At 34.6% G+C, this 17001-nt stretch overlaps 1 protein-coding gene and 1 long non-coding RNA gene across 8 annotated transcripts in view; one reads left to right on the plus strand and one right to left on the minus strand.

Annotated features, from left to right (window-relative positions):
- Window positions 1-17001, minus strand: part of adgrb3 (adhesion G protein-coupled receptor B3) — a 126786-nt gene that overhangs the window by 95193 nt on the left and 14592 nt on the right. The gene's annotated exons all lie outside the window — the stretch shown is intronic.
- LOC116713031 (uncharacterized) lies at window positions 7781-12241 on the plus strand. The gene is made up of 2 exons (XR_004337775.1): window positions 7781-10796; window positions 11135-12241. It is a non-coding gene; the product is annotated as an uncharacterized LOC116713031 (long non-coding RNA).

Genomic DNA, 17001 nt, shown 5'->3' on the forward strand with positions numbered 1-17001 from the left:
TTTCTAACTGATGTGATTTTTTTTTTTTGTCCTCACACAAGCAGTTTATGTCTACTGTCTGCAAAATACTGCACTCCATGCTTCTCCTGTTGGCACTTGCGCTAGTCCGCAAAATGAAAAGAGCAAAAGTTGTGAGAAACACCAGAATTAGCAGGTTGTTCAACAATAATTAAATACATATTTTGAAAATTGTGTCTTCTATTGAATATTTATTACCTAATCAATGTATACATAATCAAAACACAATATTTCGACCTTTTTGAATTCTCCACCTAAAAATTAACCAAAGTATGAAAAAACTAAAACTACCACTAAACTAAGCTAAAACTAAACAAGATTAAAATAACTAAGAAATTCTAGCAAATGTACTATAAAAACTAATTCAAGCTACCTGATGTGGACAAACAAAAAGTTACAACAAAATAAAACTGAACTACAATAAAAAACGCAAAACTATTATAACTGTGGTCACCAATGTTGGAGGAAAAGCTGGTAAAATGGCTGCTTTTTTTGGCACCAAATATACCAAACTAGTTCGCGATATTGTTTTAAACTTAAGCCTGGTTTAAAACTTTCCACAACAACTCTGACTTGGCTAATGTGTTCCTTGCTCTTCATGCTGATGTTTGTTCTTGTAATGTGCTCTAGAAAACCTCTGAGGCATTCACAGACCAGCTGTCCTTAAAGAGAAATTAAACTACACACAGGTGGACTCTATCAAATAATTAGGTAACTTCTGGGAGAAGCTGGTTGCACAAAACGTTGCTTGGGATATCAGAGTGACAAGGGGTATGAATACGTTTTGAATAGACTTGCAAAATGCTAAGGAAGATTGCTCAAAATAAAGGGAAAATCAGTTATAACATCTCATTAGTGATTTCTTTGTTGTTTCAAATTTCTGTAGCGTTTGTCATAACATTATTTTCTGATTTTATAATTTATTCGGGTGTTGTACGGAAGAGGATTAGGGCCACCGAAAAAAAAAAAAAAAAGAATTCTGAGATTAAAGTCAGAATTCTACGGAAGAGGATTAGGGCCACCGGAAAAAAAAGAAAATAATTCTGAGATTAAAATCAGACTTTAATCTCAGAATTCTGAGTTTAAAGTCAGAATTCTTTTTTTTTTTTTTTTTTTTTTTTCGGTTGCCCTAATCCTCTTCCGTATTGTTGCATCTTAGTACAGGGACCAAAAATGCTTAAGGAATTATTAATTGAAGATTATGCAAGTAAAAATTTTTTTGCATTAAGTCAATAAATGCATGGCATATACAGAGCCTTGCAAAAGTATTTATACCCTTTTCATTTTGTCTCCTTTTGATCTAGGTACAACCATATACTTTAATGTATTTCATTGGTATTATCTAAAATATTAACACAAAAGAGTGCAAAAATGTAAAATGTAAAATAAAACACATTATTTTCAAAATATTTTATGAATTAAAATGAGAAAAGTATGGAGTGCATTTGTATTCATTCTCTGTTGAGACAACACTTTGTACAAACAACATATTTAACGTTTACTCAAGCAAAAAATAACTTGTGCCAATATATGTACTTTTACATCAGTCATACACATATGCTTGGTGTATTGGATCTTCTTAATCCGAAAAAATTAAAAAAATTAAAAATCAATCTTAAAAATATTTCCATGATGGACTTTCTAATCACAGTAACTGCTTTAACAACTACAGTATCAACAAAGCTTTCAAGTATGTTGGGAACACAAGTCGAACTTCCACACAGGCATTTAACTTACATTTTAAAGTCTCATGACAAAATGTAGTGCTAACATACCAAGGTGGCGACTGATTTGGGTAGTTGTTTACTCTGTCGAAGCCAGCACCAACATTATGTGGTTGCGTTTATTTCTTTTTGCTGTTGAGGTCTTGAATAATTAATTGGCATTGACTCACTCCTCCTTTTTGTTAAAGACAGCAGGTATTGTGACAGTCCTTGTTTGACAGGCTCTGACCTACCCAGGAGCGTGAGGGGCCTTCGAAATGAAGCTTTTTCCTCTGTGCATTGAAAGCAGAGAGACAGTGTCCAGACCAAATACCTCCTTCACACTAACTTTACCAATGCTGCTCTGTCCTGAAAGGCAGACTCCTCCAGCAATCTCATTGCTTGCTTTAGATTTGTCTGTCTGGCCAACACTGATGGCTTCAGTCGATCTGGGAATTCAGTCAGGTTTGCAAGTTATACACCTGACACCCTGCAAGAATGGACACAAACCAACACTCCCCCTGAGATCAAATGTGTTTTTTTTCTGTTTTTTTTCATTGCTAATGTCTAAAAAAGCTGCGGGCAAATAAATCAATGCCTTTTCAGAGTATCTCATAAAGACACTGATAGAGGACATTTGTAGGACAGGCAAAAATAAAGAAGTGTCCAAACATCCAAATATGCCCCCGCAACCTCAAGGACAAAACACTGTTTTCTGCGCTGTTCTCTGTGAACAATTGCGGCCTTAGGGCAGAAATCATACACAGAGATTTGTTTAGTGTTTTGTGTTCATATAAAGTATCTCACATGAGAGTCCTCTTAATGCTTACTTGAGCATAAGAGAAAAAAATAGAAAGGAAAATAGGAAGAAAACTGATTCCCAGTTGGCTGTAGGTGTACTGATATATAAAATCAGTAAAGTCAGTCAGCGCCCAAATAAAAACTATCAAAAGTTCTAATTGATCAAAGAGATTAAACATTTTGTACATATGCATAATAATACACTGAAGATGGCCATGAGCAGAATCAAAATAAAGGTAACGTCTAAAGAAAAACAAAATCATTGAGGCAAAGGAAAACAGTACACTGGTCTGAAATAAATTCTGGTAGTTTTTAGCAGGACTAGGTTCTAAAACTAAATATCAATCTTTAAGCATCTTATCAAGCAGGGTTTAGAAAGTCATTGGAAAATTTAAAGACGAGAGCACAGCTGCAAAAGGCAGCGCATCTCTACTTTCTTGGTTTTAGTTAAAGTTATAATCGAATGAAATTTTACATCCGCAACAATTAGATAATAACACAAGTTTGTCTGCTACGGTGTTTGGTTTAGCGCAAGCCTGACCATTGCCTTCCTATACAATTCTGATAGATTCTCATCTCACTCCAGTGCTCCTTCTGGCATTTCTCCCAATGAGCTTAATTTCTTCCATTGAGATTCAACCAGGTCGATCAGTGAACAGATTGAGTACTTGTGAAAGATGATGTTGGTTTTCTGTGCTGTTTTAGAATTATAGACTCCCTCTATTTTTAAGTTGGCAATGGTAGAGGAGGAAGTGAACAAAGCCATTTAGTCCAAATATTGACTTAACGTTCCCAGCTATCTTCCTTAGCTCGGTATTTCTCTCTTCTCAGTAGAGGATGGTTTTTTACATCACATGCAATTTCTGGTAAGCTTCATAGCAGTGAACTGGTACATTACAAACCTTAGCGATTGAATACAGTTTAAAACTCCAAAAAAGTCCACACCCCTACATCAAGCAATTGTTTCCCAATAATCGAGGGTCCAGACAATCTTTACAAAGCGAAGGACAGAAAAAGGGGCTTGTTGTTACACGGGTAGTGTATCGCCAATGGCACAAAGTGCACCATTTCTCACATATTAAACCCAATAAACACTCCATTCAAACATTGCTTATACTTTTCTGTGCATTTAATGGATGTTTTGTGTACCACTTAGTTTCCTTGTCTTCGCACAATCCTTTGCTGAAATAACCAGGAATAATACATTCCACCCCTGAAACATTTTGTATGTGATGTGAATGGGTTTTGTTTTTAGTCTAGCACTTACGGTTTCAGAACCTATTTAAATTTAATATTCAATGTATTATCTGTTTCAGATTCAATTAACTTGTTTTTCCTAAGCATCCAATATAAAATACAATAATATTTGACCTAGACTTAATGAGATCATCCACTTCAAGAAGCCACATTTTTCATAGAGAACAGAGAAAGCAAGTTTCCTTTTTGAGGACTTTGAAATTAAAATTGATCATCATTTTATTCAAAGTCCACATTCCTATCAGGATCCAGCAGTAAATGTGGACATCTTTAAAATCCACTGTCTTTCATTCTTGTCTCAACAAGACATGTACAAGACATAACAGTTTCAATAAGTGATCTTTAAACTGGGCATATCAGAACAGTAGATGGAGAGTCAACACTATGACAGCAAGTGAGGGGTGAAATTCACCTCAAGGACTCAACTGTGAGCCTTTGGATGAAGACTTATCATAACAGGACTGTGCAGACATGGACACTTCGCAGCACGATGCTGTGATGAGAGTTGACATTAGGGATGAGGAATCTATTTATCTGCCTGCAGCCCCTGATCTCTGAAGGTTATTGTAAAGCCATTCTCAATACTAAGACAACTGTATCAGCATATTCTTATCATGTGTCCTTTGGTTCAAAACTGGGAGATAAAACTGGTGTTACAGGTGCAGATTACTATTTATAGCTCATGATTTGTGTCATTTTCAAAGAATTAAGCCCAAAAGGCCTAGTTTTCATGTGAAGACTATCCAGTTCTGTGCTAAGCTCCCTAAAAGAACAGTGTTCACAAAATCATCTATTTGAATATTTCCCACAATTTGGTTTGTGCATGTTCACATTGCCAAATGACAAAAATATCCTCTCACATTCACACCTAATGTTCGACTTACAACCATGCCTCTAATTGTCACCTCATTTCAGAGAACAAAGCTGTAATTATTGCACTCCAGTAACTGTTGAGACAACATCTCAACAGTGGAACTGTGGACACCGCTGAGCTGATGGTTCGACAAGATGGTCTGTGGAGCAGAACTCTTTGACTGGAGCATCTCCAAATTCGAAGGCCCCCGCTAATTGATCACTTTAGATCACTGCTTGAGTGAACTGCGTTGTAAGGATGTTTTCATATAAATGTGCACATAGAGCTGAATCTCCTTGAAGCACTTCCAGGTGTTTGTAACCAAAGAAAACCTGAAGTGGCTACATCAGTGCCACATTGGTACTGATTTTGAATGTTAAGTATGGTGAAGTATGAATACATTTTAAAGGATCTTCAAAAAATGTTTTCACTAATAACACACATAAAGTCTAAACAAGAAATTCAGATACACTGTACAAAAAAAGCATTGTTCTTTCTCATTACCTGACCACTATATCGTCATATGCTTATCATGCATCTTTTGGTTCAAAACTACTAGACATGTTTGTTTTGAACCAAATACTACACTTTTTCCTTCTTACGAAAGGTAATATTAAGACAATTATGTCAAAATGCCAAAATAATGAAAGAACAATTTTTTATTGCTTTCTTTCCAAATATGACATTTCCTAGCCTGACTATTGCTTTCCTATGGACTTCTGTTCAACTCTCATCTCCCTTCAGTGCTGTGTCTAGGTTTTCTTCCAGTGACCTAGATTTCTCAGTCAGAATTTCAACCAGGTCAATCAGCAAAGTTGTCATTGGCCAATAATAAGGTTGATTTTCTGCTCGATTTTAGAATTGCAGTCTTGGCTGTAGTTTGGCAATGGCAGCAGAGGGAATGAACTACATCCTAAGGCCTTCAATATTTAGAAGGCCACACTTACAAATATTGAATTAACATTAACAGCCATCTGGTTTGACTAAGCACTTCTCTCTTCATAGTGGGGACTGATTGTTTACAGTGCAGGCGATTTCCGTTAAGCTTCGTGAAGCCAAACTGGTGCCATGTCCTTGTTGTGTTTGTCTTGTGAAGCCAGTTCGGCCAAACATTTGCGATTCAGCACATTTTAAAACTTCAATTGAGTCCACCCATCCAGAAAGAAGTTGTTTCTCAACAAACGTGTCCAGAGAACGAGGTGGTTTTTTACCAAACTGGAGGTTTCCAGACCTAAACATTAATTTGCCTTTAAGCAGTTTGGGAAAGCAATGTAGAAGATGGAACAGATTAATAATCTTTTAAATAATTCACATTTCAGGAAATTTGAGTTAATGTTGCAATACCTCAAAAATATTTCTTCCAAAAATGTCATATCCACAGTGAAACAAGTCCTTTACCCGTGTGGGCTTAAATAAGGCTTACTCTAAACACAACAAAAAGACAAACTGCAGTTCCCATATGTATTCTGGGGACACCTTAATTTAAAAAGACATCTCTTGTTTTCATTGTCATATTTGAAGGAAAAAGGCAGAACAGAATGTCAACTGTGAAGTATCAGGTGGCAGAATCTTGTTGTGTTTGTGTTTAGTTTCAGAAGGAACTGGAACACCTAAAAAAAAACTTGGCATTGTGGAAAAAAATGACTGGATGGAAATATTAAAGCAACATCTCATGAGATAAGTCAGAATGTTAATGCTTGTCACAAACCTGTCATGCAGTGATTTTAGAAAAAAAGGACCCAAAGTTATTCTGTTTAAAAGTCAAAAACATTTTTACCCTACAGAAATAATACAAAAAAGTAATAAAGTGTCCTACATGTGATCTAGTTCTTCTGGTATTTAGCAAATATAAAATTATATTGATAATTTTAAGTGATCTGAAACCAGAAAGTCTATTTTGATTTATTGTGAGAAAGACTCTATGCTACTGACAGTAGCTGATGAAAAGAATTTGTGACACATTAATAGGGAAATCTTAATAGCATCAAAAGAATTTTACATTGCTGTAATTAATTATGAAACACAATGTAGAATGTTAAAGTAATTATTCAATAAATACGGAAAGCTAAATTTTAAGAATTGCCAACTGTTAGTTTTAGCATTTTAAAACTGAAGGACTCAAACATTTAATTTTCTACAATCATATCTTTTTTTAACGTAATAAAAATTAAAAAACGAAACACAACACTCATAGTGTCATGGAAAATATGCATAAGTTTGGCCGTGACAATCTGAGTCTTTCACTTTTTTTCAGTAGCTATAGCATACTCACAGTTTCAATATTCATTGTTATCCTTGCCTTGACCTGACACAAATTATACACTAATTCATGTTCTTATTATTCTGCAATTCTTTAGATTCTGCATTTGTCTGAAAGGTTACTCTGTGGCATATAGAGGCACAACCTATTTATTATGTACAACATGTCAATGTACATAAAGAGTTTGGGTCCTTCAAATTGAACAGCGATTAGTGATGCTACACAACACAAGACCTCTGACTATTAATGCACCATCAATTTTGCAGTGGTTTCCATGGATACCAATGTTCTTGGAGGATTCTTTACACACAGAGTGATAGCTTGCTTGATGCTATTATTTTATTATTTGAAAGCTGTGTTTCATAAAGTTTTGTAATTGAGATTTAGTGATGAGATTAGGCAGAGCTGTGAAAATAAGTGAACATGACACAGGCCTATTTAATAGAACTATGTTTCTTTGTTCTGACCAGAAACAAAAGCTTGAAAAAGCAAAAATCGCAGCATTATCATAAATTCTATTTTACATTCTCCTATTTTGAAACAGATAATTTGCCAAATATCTAAAATGCAAGGTTCACTAAACACCTGAAAATTATTTTTACATTTAATAAAAGAAGCATATTTTGTGAAATGTAAAGTTCCTTAACATATATTTTTTAATGTTGATGATGGTCTGACATCCAATTCACTTCAGTTTATTTATATGGCACTCATTCACAACAATTGACTTTTCAGGACACTTTACATTGCACTTTACTTACCTATGGTACTGTGTTTATTTTTGATTCATTTAATACTAGTTTTTTTTTTATGAAGATGAAAGTACTTTCCACAATGTTTATCTTTGTACAAAACCTTTACTGCACTCTGTAATTTCTGGTGAAAATTATCTTGACAATCTGGTGCGTTCTCTTTTTTAGAATAAACCAAAAGGAAATTCTGATATATGATAAAGTATATTTATGTTTAGTTTTGGAAAAACAAAAGCAGTCGTTCTTTATATATTGAGTGAGCACATGGGCACCTAATGAGCCACAAGGACACACTATTTAGACAAAATAGTGCTAATGTTTTAGTCAATATCATTCAATATGTGTGTGAATGTGATTTGGCTTTTAGTTTTCCTTTTTGAATTTAGAAGTGACCATGAGACACTGCAGAAGATTTATCCCATGCCCTTTACTTATAAGGGCAGCATGAATATATACAAAAACTTGCACAGAAATAAGGTAATTTAAATTTCCATTAATTCTTTCTTTTTTTTTCTACAGTCATTTTTTGTGTTCTGTGATTATGGGGAAAGTTACAATAAATTCAAATAATGAAAATCTAGGCAGCTTCAGACGTAGCACACCTGTATTAAATTTGCAGTCATTATAAATAGGTACATAATAAAAAGAAAATGAAATGTTGAAAGGCAATATGATGCAGGGGTTCAAGATTTTATTTTATTTATAGTGACAAATTTTAAACACAAGCTCAGACAGGAGAATGGAATAGAATTGTGATTATTTTCCTCATCAGTACTTTAGTGTCATTTGCTCATTAGCTTTATAAAACAGTCACACAAACACACACATGCACACGCAGCAGCTGTGTGTCACATGACCTCTTTTCATGGATTTGTTTTTCAAAGGGACAAAATCAAAGGCTTGTAAAAGTGCTTCACACGTAAAAACGGTCTATTAATGTTTCCTTTGGAAACAAAGGTGTCTTTGAATGCACCGAATCAAAGACTAAACAGATTACACAAGTGAACACTGAATTAACATAGCAGCCATTTTTTATTTGGATCCCCCTCAGTGAGGCAATAGACAGCTTTCTGTCACACAGCAAATACAAAATAGAAATGTACCTTTGTACCTTACTATCAACCCAATGACAACACTAACTTGTACAAAACACAGCGATTATGATGTATGTTAATGTAATGCTTATCTACAGATTCTGGGCAATCTTTAAAAAATAATACAGTGGTTACAAAATTTAAATGCCATGTGTGTGTGGTTTTTTTCTTTTGTTTTTTTTTGTACATTTTTGAATGTTCAAACATTATAACATGGATCAGCAGATGCATAAACTACAACGAAGTACTGTTAAAAAAAAAACTACAACGCTCCTAAGAGCAGTTGCAAACAGCATCAAAGGACAGCGCAGAGAAGCTTTGTGGTAATGATGTGCTGTAGGAAAACTGACAATTTTCTTTTAAGGTATTTTTGATATATACAACATTTTTATAACAACTGAAGGTAGCATAGTTACTTGATTGCACTATAGCTATTTTTTCAGTCATAAGTCTTGACAGAATTAACTTGTCTCTGTGGAGGGTGTACACTACTTTGACCAAAATATTCAGTCAGATATTGGATGGATGACTGGGGTCTAAAAACATAAAGAGGAATAAGGAATAAAACAAATGTGCATGAAACAAAAGCTTTACATGCAGATAAATACTGTGTAACCACTTTGAAAGACCTTGCTGTGAATAGGAGGAGATAATGTGCAAAAAAATTTATCTTCTAATTTCTTTCATGTACTAGTATTAAGTGCAGGCCTTTTATAACGCCTAATAAAAATGTTTTCAACATCATCTAGCTTCAAATATTGTGTCTTTCCATGCTGTTAGCTCAAGAATTGCAATATCTCCTTAAAATAATTGATGATGGTCTTCTTTTATTAAAACCTACCAATTTGTTTTCAGCTTTTTAAGGACTGAATTGCTGGTTTCTGTGAAAATAAAGTAGCCAACACAGAGTCGACTAGACCACATCTCATCTGAGTCATTTGTGCCTCTCTCCTTTCTCCTCTTTTGTTCTCTCCTGCTTAGAGCTGAAAAAGTGAGTTCACAAAAATATTCTGTGTTTCCAATCTAAAAAGATAGATGAGTGAAGATCAAGTACAGAGGAAACTATTTCTGAAGAGTACAAGTGAAGAAGCAGCAATAAGCGGCAACTCATTGTTTGCTAAAAGACCTTTTGAAATTTGCTTGGTCTGAAGAGGGGATGAGATTTTCATCTAGCAGTACAAGCTTCACAAGAAATAAACATATTTTATTAAAAGCTTAGTTTGTGCTTATCTTGAGAGCATAATTCAATTTAACTGTACACATGTAACAAAACAATGGATATATGATGCAGCTTTGTCACACACCATTTAAAATTGACTGGTTTAGCATGATGGCTGTCAAGATAGGATGCCTGATAAATAATAAGTGCTGGTTATTTGTAGCCTTCATCCTTGTTCTGTCTCTCTCTCTCTTTCTGCCTGTCCTCATCTCTTCTGGTGGAAGGGACAATAATTCAAGGAGTGGAGTCATGAAGAGGAACTTAGAAATGATAAAAATCGGAACTTGTTGTGTGAGTCAGTGCAAAGAAGCAATGCCAAAGGTAAAAACACAAAATGGAAGGAAACCAAAGTAATCCCATATAGAACCTCGGATGGAAAATGAGATCTATATACATGTAAAATGAATATTATGAATATTTTTTGTTTATCAAACGTACTACCAGCATCTATTGGGCCAAATGTGCCATACACTGTGACTCTTCTAGAAGTCTGACTAACAAAGCCACTTTGAAATCAGAAAATGAATTTTTGCAATTATAACAGCACCTTCTGTCTCCACAGACCCCCGGGACTTGCTGCAGGAAACTATGCTGCCCTGTCGGCTACCAACTGCGACGTGTAACAGAGTGAATAAAAGCCAGCGCTCTCAAAACTACAAGCATGCTTTATTCTGCAGAGGATACCTCTAAAATGTACTTGGCTCTAACCTTCTCTTTTAAAAGTTGCCACTTTTTTGATAGTGGTGAGTTCTAAAGACTCTTCCATAAAGACAGCCTCAGCCATGAACTGTCCACGGGGGACTTGTTAAAGGGTCAGATCCTTGTTTTGACAAACAAAAGTGAGACTGGAGTTTGTGTCTAAGTTTTTGATATTATGTAGAAACATGTTTTTTGGATCATTTCCTTCAAAGTTAGAGATTTAACACTGATTTTACTAACATTGCATAAGCATGAATTTAAGTAAGTTAAGAGACAAAACACTAAAGATTACATAGTTTATTTCAGTATATTAGAGCAGTATCGTCATGAAAAAAATTGTCTATACAGATAAGCACTGGTTATTTGTTTCAGCAGGTTAACAATGAGCTGTAAAACATGTAAACTAACAAAAAAATATTATGACATAATGAGTCACAGGTTTTGTGTCGAGATATTCACTCTTGGTCACATTTCACAGGAATCGTACGCCACACTCTGGATACTCACTGTTCCTGGGAAACAACTGATTTTTAACTGGCTTATGATTAAGAAACTATTAATAAGTTGTTCTTGAATCATCCTAAACTGAGGATAACTTTCAACAAGAGAACTGAATTGAGACCTTCCCACGCTGCTTTCTGATGCATCATAAATCATATTTAATATGCCTAGTTTATGTTGTACAATCTATAAGCTTTACTTTAAAATGTTAACATTATGAACCAAAAGCACCTTCCATCCACCGCAACATATTGCACTGCACTGTAATTACGGGCCTTTTTTATATTTTATGAAGTCCATGAAGTTTGGAAATCAGGTGGGAGTACTCAATTGTGTGAAAATTGCGCTACTAGATGCCCTCCCATCCTACACACAGGACTTTTGGATTGTTTTTTTTTCTTTTTTGTTTGTATGTTGTTTTTTTTATGTGAATAGTTTGATTATGTTATGAGGAAGTCTGGGATTAATGGAGTTTTTCTTCTTTTCAACACCCCAGCACTTTGTATTGCTTTGTTGCTGAAAATGTGCTATATAAATAAAATTACCTTTACCTTTACCCAGCTACTAGAAATCAAGTTTTCACAATTTGCTTAAGATGCTTACAGATGAGTTTGTATGTATTAAAGTCACATGAATTTATCCTTTGGCATTGAAATGATTAAAGTACAAAAGCCAACAATACGTAAAGCATGAAGTAGCAACACAAAGCTTTTAAGTCTTGACAAAAACAAAAATTTATGTTGCAGTGTTGATATTTTGTCCTCCTTTCTTTCCAACGATGACACATCGATTGGCACAGAGTGCCTTGCCTGGTGGCACATTGATTTGTGAAAGGAGGAAACTGGAGTAGAACCTACGACCTTTCAATTCTAAGACAGCTACTCTACCAGAAAAAGATGGTTGAGAGCTTTGCCTGTTAAAACATCTAAACTTTTCCCATCAAACTGAAGTGTATTCCACAAAGCACTTGGCAGTTGTTGTCAGCGTTTATGTTTTAACAATGTTTATGGTTTATGCTTTTACTATTGATGTTATATATGTTTGAGGCTATTATTTTGAAGTAATAAAGGAAACTGTTTTTAAACTGTTGTGTCCACAAAGGCCATAAATATAGACTTCAATTGGGCTGCCTGAAATTATTGAAGACTTATGTGTGGTAACATTTTGGCAACACATTGGACAAACTAAACAGCGACAGATAAAATATCCTAGAGCTGAAATCTTATTATGAGTTTCCTATCTGTATTAAACAGATTTCTTTCAAAAAAAATTTCATGTGATCATCTTAAATCTAAAATTCAAAGATGTTTTATGAATCCACACCAAATTGACTAAAGTCTATTGTTAGATATTCAAAGAATATTGCTAAAGTGTTCTCTTTTTTTCTCATGGAAAAAGTAAGAAAACACAAAGTCATGAATCATTAGTACAAAGTCTCAAAGCAGTGATGAGTTGTTCACAGACAAGTCGACTTAAAGATCTAGCGGTTTGTAACAAACAAGAAAATCCTATTCTTCAGATAGCCTACTCCTCTCTTTGGAATACATGCAGGCAAGGACAGGATTTTATTTTGACTGGAACATCATGCAGCCACTCTCTATGCAAAAGATTGAAGCTTAGGAGACTGGCGTAGTGGCACAGAGAATGAGCCAGATAGAAAGGTATAAGTGTTAGGAAAAAGTGAAGACGCACTTGGCTTTATCTCAATGATATTGGAGAGTACAAAATGCTGATTACAAAATTTGTAAAAAAAAAAGTAAAAAAAATCATCCAGGCAGGATCAAAAACAAACGTGTGTGCTCTTTATATAACACTAGAAAAAAAAAATTGCTTATCAACACACAAACCATTCATACTTAATATAAAAAGAATGAAATTTTGAAAGTATATTACGTCTTTTTATACTTGGTATAAAAAAGACTGTCAATGACACTAAATGAACAGGCAGTTTAAGAGTCAGCACCTATGCAGGACCAAACCAAAAGAGCTGGATCTTTTAAAATAAGTGAACCCCCCTATCCTCATTGTAAAGGAAGCTTTGAATACTAAAACACAGCTGCAATTGCTGAAATCAAAATATCTCAAAATATCACTATGTTGACTCTAACTGAAGTTTTTCTGATTTTAATTAGGAAAAGGCTACACAGAGATTTACAGCTTCTCTTTTGAAAAGTACAGACGCTGTGTGCAATCTGGCACAAGAAAGTTGCAGAGTGAAAATTTCTATGTCTCATATTGCGTTACATAACAGTCCTACTTTAAAGACAGTGGAGCTAAACAGCAGAGTAAAACATACAGGCAAGGCAATGCAAATGAGTGTAACCTGCCTTGGTTAGAAATAGTTTTGTTACTGAATTATCCCATTTTACATCTGTCTAGCACAACTGCTGCAATTAGCAAGGCAGACCTCAAGAAATGTCTAAAATTACAAATTGTGATTGTTTGAATGTAAGCAGAATGTTAGAGAGCAAACACCCTTCTGCACTGCATTTAATCATAGCTCATGTTTAACCAGCTTTTGTGTGAAAGCAAAAAAAAAAACAATAATCTTTTAAAGTCAGTCAGACATGAAATAAACAAATATGTAAGTGGATCAGCTAAAAAAAACAATATTCTCTGTGTAATGATATTTATTTATTCATGGAGTTTATTTATTCATGCAGTTTCTGAATTTTGGAAGCTCTTTCTAGATTCTGTTTAGTATTTGCTAAACATAATGCACTCTTTCTTTGACAAAGTCCATATTGCCAAAAATCTCCATCTTACAATAATTGTTTCAGCTAATCTTGTTTGCTTAATTCTCATTCACCTATGTATTTTTGATTTTTTTTCTAATTACCTTTTATGCAATTTTTTGTGTGTTCTAGGAGTACCTACATGAATCACCTTCACGCAAACAACAAGAAACAAGCTCGGTTTGTTTATACAGAAGGACAACTGAAAGAAATATTGTGCGGTGTGTAGACAGGTGCAGAATTAATTGGCCTTCCTCATCTTGACAAATAGGTATGAATTTACATATTAGTGGAATCACCGGAGGTAAAAATGTGGACCTGAGATAAAATTATTATTTTTTCCTCATAAAATTCAACTCCAGACTAAATGCCTCAAACAGAGGGTGCAAGTACTTTGGGTCAAACAGATGTTACATTATTTACCTGGAGCCACATAGACTGCATGCTATTAGTACTTGGGATGATTATGTATGCTGCCCTAGATCACAGCATACCCTCTAAGTTTAAAGGCAGCATCCATTACAGCTACACGAGGACACTTGCCATATCCTGCAAACAGACTGCCTGTTAGAGCAGCTAGAGACCCCTTGAGATAAAAAAAAAAAAGATTTTTGCCTCCACTTTACCACACAGACAATGTTTTTGAGTGACAGACTCATTTGCCAGATTTTGTGGGTGGATGTTTATGCAAATGCTTCTCCTCTGTGGGCTGAAATAGCCATCCAGTGACAGACCAAAACTAACTGTGCTGAAATGCAGACACCATGTATCTTAGAAGCTTGAAAGTTGAGCATAATTCACTTTGAAATCTCTAGCTCCACACAACTAGAGCTTGATAAACTATCCTGCACTAAGCTTCTCCCCATAAAAGTGAACATTATTTTTTTTTATTTATTTTGTTATGAAGAAAAGATGGAGATGATATTTGGGTGTGTTTATCCAAACAATATAGTCCTATGTCTTGCTCTCCCATCAAGGCTGTGGGGTATTGCTGCAGTACACTCACATGAATGTTGGTCATGTTTTTGTCAGAGGATGAATAGTGCTTGGAACAATTTGGCATTGTAAAAAAAAATGTCATATGAGAATCACGACTGTTGTATAAATTCCTTTTTACAAGTCAGCTGAATTGCATATATTTGCTGTTTTGCAGAAATCTAAAACCTTCATTTCACACCAAGTGCTGACTGCAGGCAATAAAATTAAGATGACTCTTCTCTTCTGGGCAATCCTAAGAGAGTTTTTGTTGTTAAGGCAAGAAATGAGAAATTGTTGCCCTGAATTATGCATATGATGATAATAAACAACCAGCATAATTATATGATGGGCAGGTCATCTTCATTTACAGGGATGCATCATTTGTTACATTTATGCGAACAGAAAAATCATTTTAATATGAGATGGGGTTTTTAATGCCCCTCTGAATCATAAGGTTAATAAAAGTTTATTGTAGTTGTGGCAAAGCAGTGCTGTTGTATATGAATTACAAAAGATATAGTAAGAACTCAGATCAACTTCTGATCATCCCTGATTGACTTGATAAACAATGGCAACACTTTGGTGTGAATGCTGACATTAATCAAACTTAATAGCTCTGTTCAGCATAAGTGAAGTCTCAGGAAGTACAACAATGTTTGAAATTATTTGAAAGAAAATTTCAAATAATTTGAAATTATTGTCAAAATGTGTGTTATTTATTCAGGCCACAGGAGAAAGCAAAATCTCCAACAGGAAGGCTGAAGAGGGTACATCAAAGTTACTATTTCATCTTTGCAGCTATTTAACGTCCCTCCTTTCATGAAACATGCTGATTTTGGGAATACTTATAGCCGCTTGGAAATCTCAGTAAAACTGATATTGTGCATTCTCCAGAATATTTACATATTTACTTATGTTTTTCTAATGTTAGATAAGCTAGTAACTAACATAAGATGCAAAACCATGTTTAACATACCAGTGTTAAAATGACAAAGGTGGCAACAGGTGGCGTTAAAGTGAACAAGTAAAGACTGATTACAACAAGAGGGCAATGAAATATATTTTCAAAGTTGTTCCAAAATTTTCTAATTCTGTAACATTTAAGTAAAGCTGAACTCAGCTATAGTCTGTATTTGCATAGTAATGCTTTGCAAAAACCAAAGAACCATAAATAGGCCACAGAATTCTGACCAGTGCATATCTAATGCATATTAAAGCTTTTGGCAAAATATGGAAAAAATACCATCCATATAGTCATCAGGGCAATAATAGTAAAAGAGGAATTTGATCTGCAAAGCAATGTGACAGAAGTTGTCTATACTGTGAAAAATCAAAAAGATAAAGTAGCTGCTTTTCTAACCCCTACATGATCAATTCTGGCTAAGCCAGGCCTATTTTCAGCATTTCCACATCACAAATCAGTGGCAGTTGATGCCTATGACTTTGGTTTTGTTCACCTTTTTGTAACAAGCAAAGCTGGAAGAGCTAAACAGAAACTTCAAAGCATGTCTGATAAACCTGTGGATTTTCAATAATAATTCATGAGCCATTGTAGAAGACCAGATCTACAGGTGCACAAATCTAGCCATGATTCATAACACAAAAGATGCATATAGGTGGAATGCAAACACTAATAAATCTGACTTGCACATTCACTTATGGCTCATATTTGATTTTTCTGGATAAGCGCCACAGTTTTAGGAACGAAAGGCGTTGAATCCTCACATCACAGGATTGAATCCATTACATAAGCCATTTCTCTGATTACAAATCCTACTGTAATATTATGTGCAACAACCATTACTCATGATGTTTATATTGTTTGTTGTAGACAATAAAGGTAAAAAGAGAGACTTGTTAATATGTCTAAGGCAAAGCACTGAGAAAGAAAAAAACAGATATATTGATTAAAATATGAGTTTGATCAAGTTTGAACCTGTTTGGGTAAATTTAAAAATTTTGCTTTGGTATTTAATGACTTGTGATGGAAGGTAACTAAAATAGGAAGCTGCATTTGAAATACTGATCCTTTTAGTGTATAAAAATGTAACAATGTTGGCTTGGAAAAAATTTTTTTGCATAGAACATTTTGCTTACATTTAGAATCTGAGGTTTGACTTTGGGTTCTTCT

Source organism: Xiphophorus hellerii, chromosome 22, assembly GCF_003331165.1.
Source record: "Xiphophorus hellerii strain 12219 chromosome 22, Xiphophorus_hellerii-4.1, whole genome shotgun sequence".
Classification (NCBI taxonomy): domain Eukaryota; kingdom Metazoa; phylum Chordata; class Actinopteri; order Cyprinodontiformes; family Poeciliidae; genus Xiphophorus; species Xiphophorus hellerii.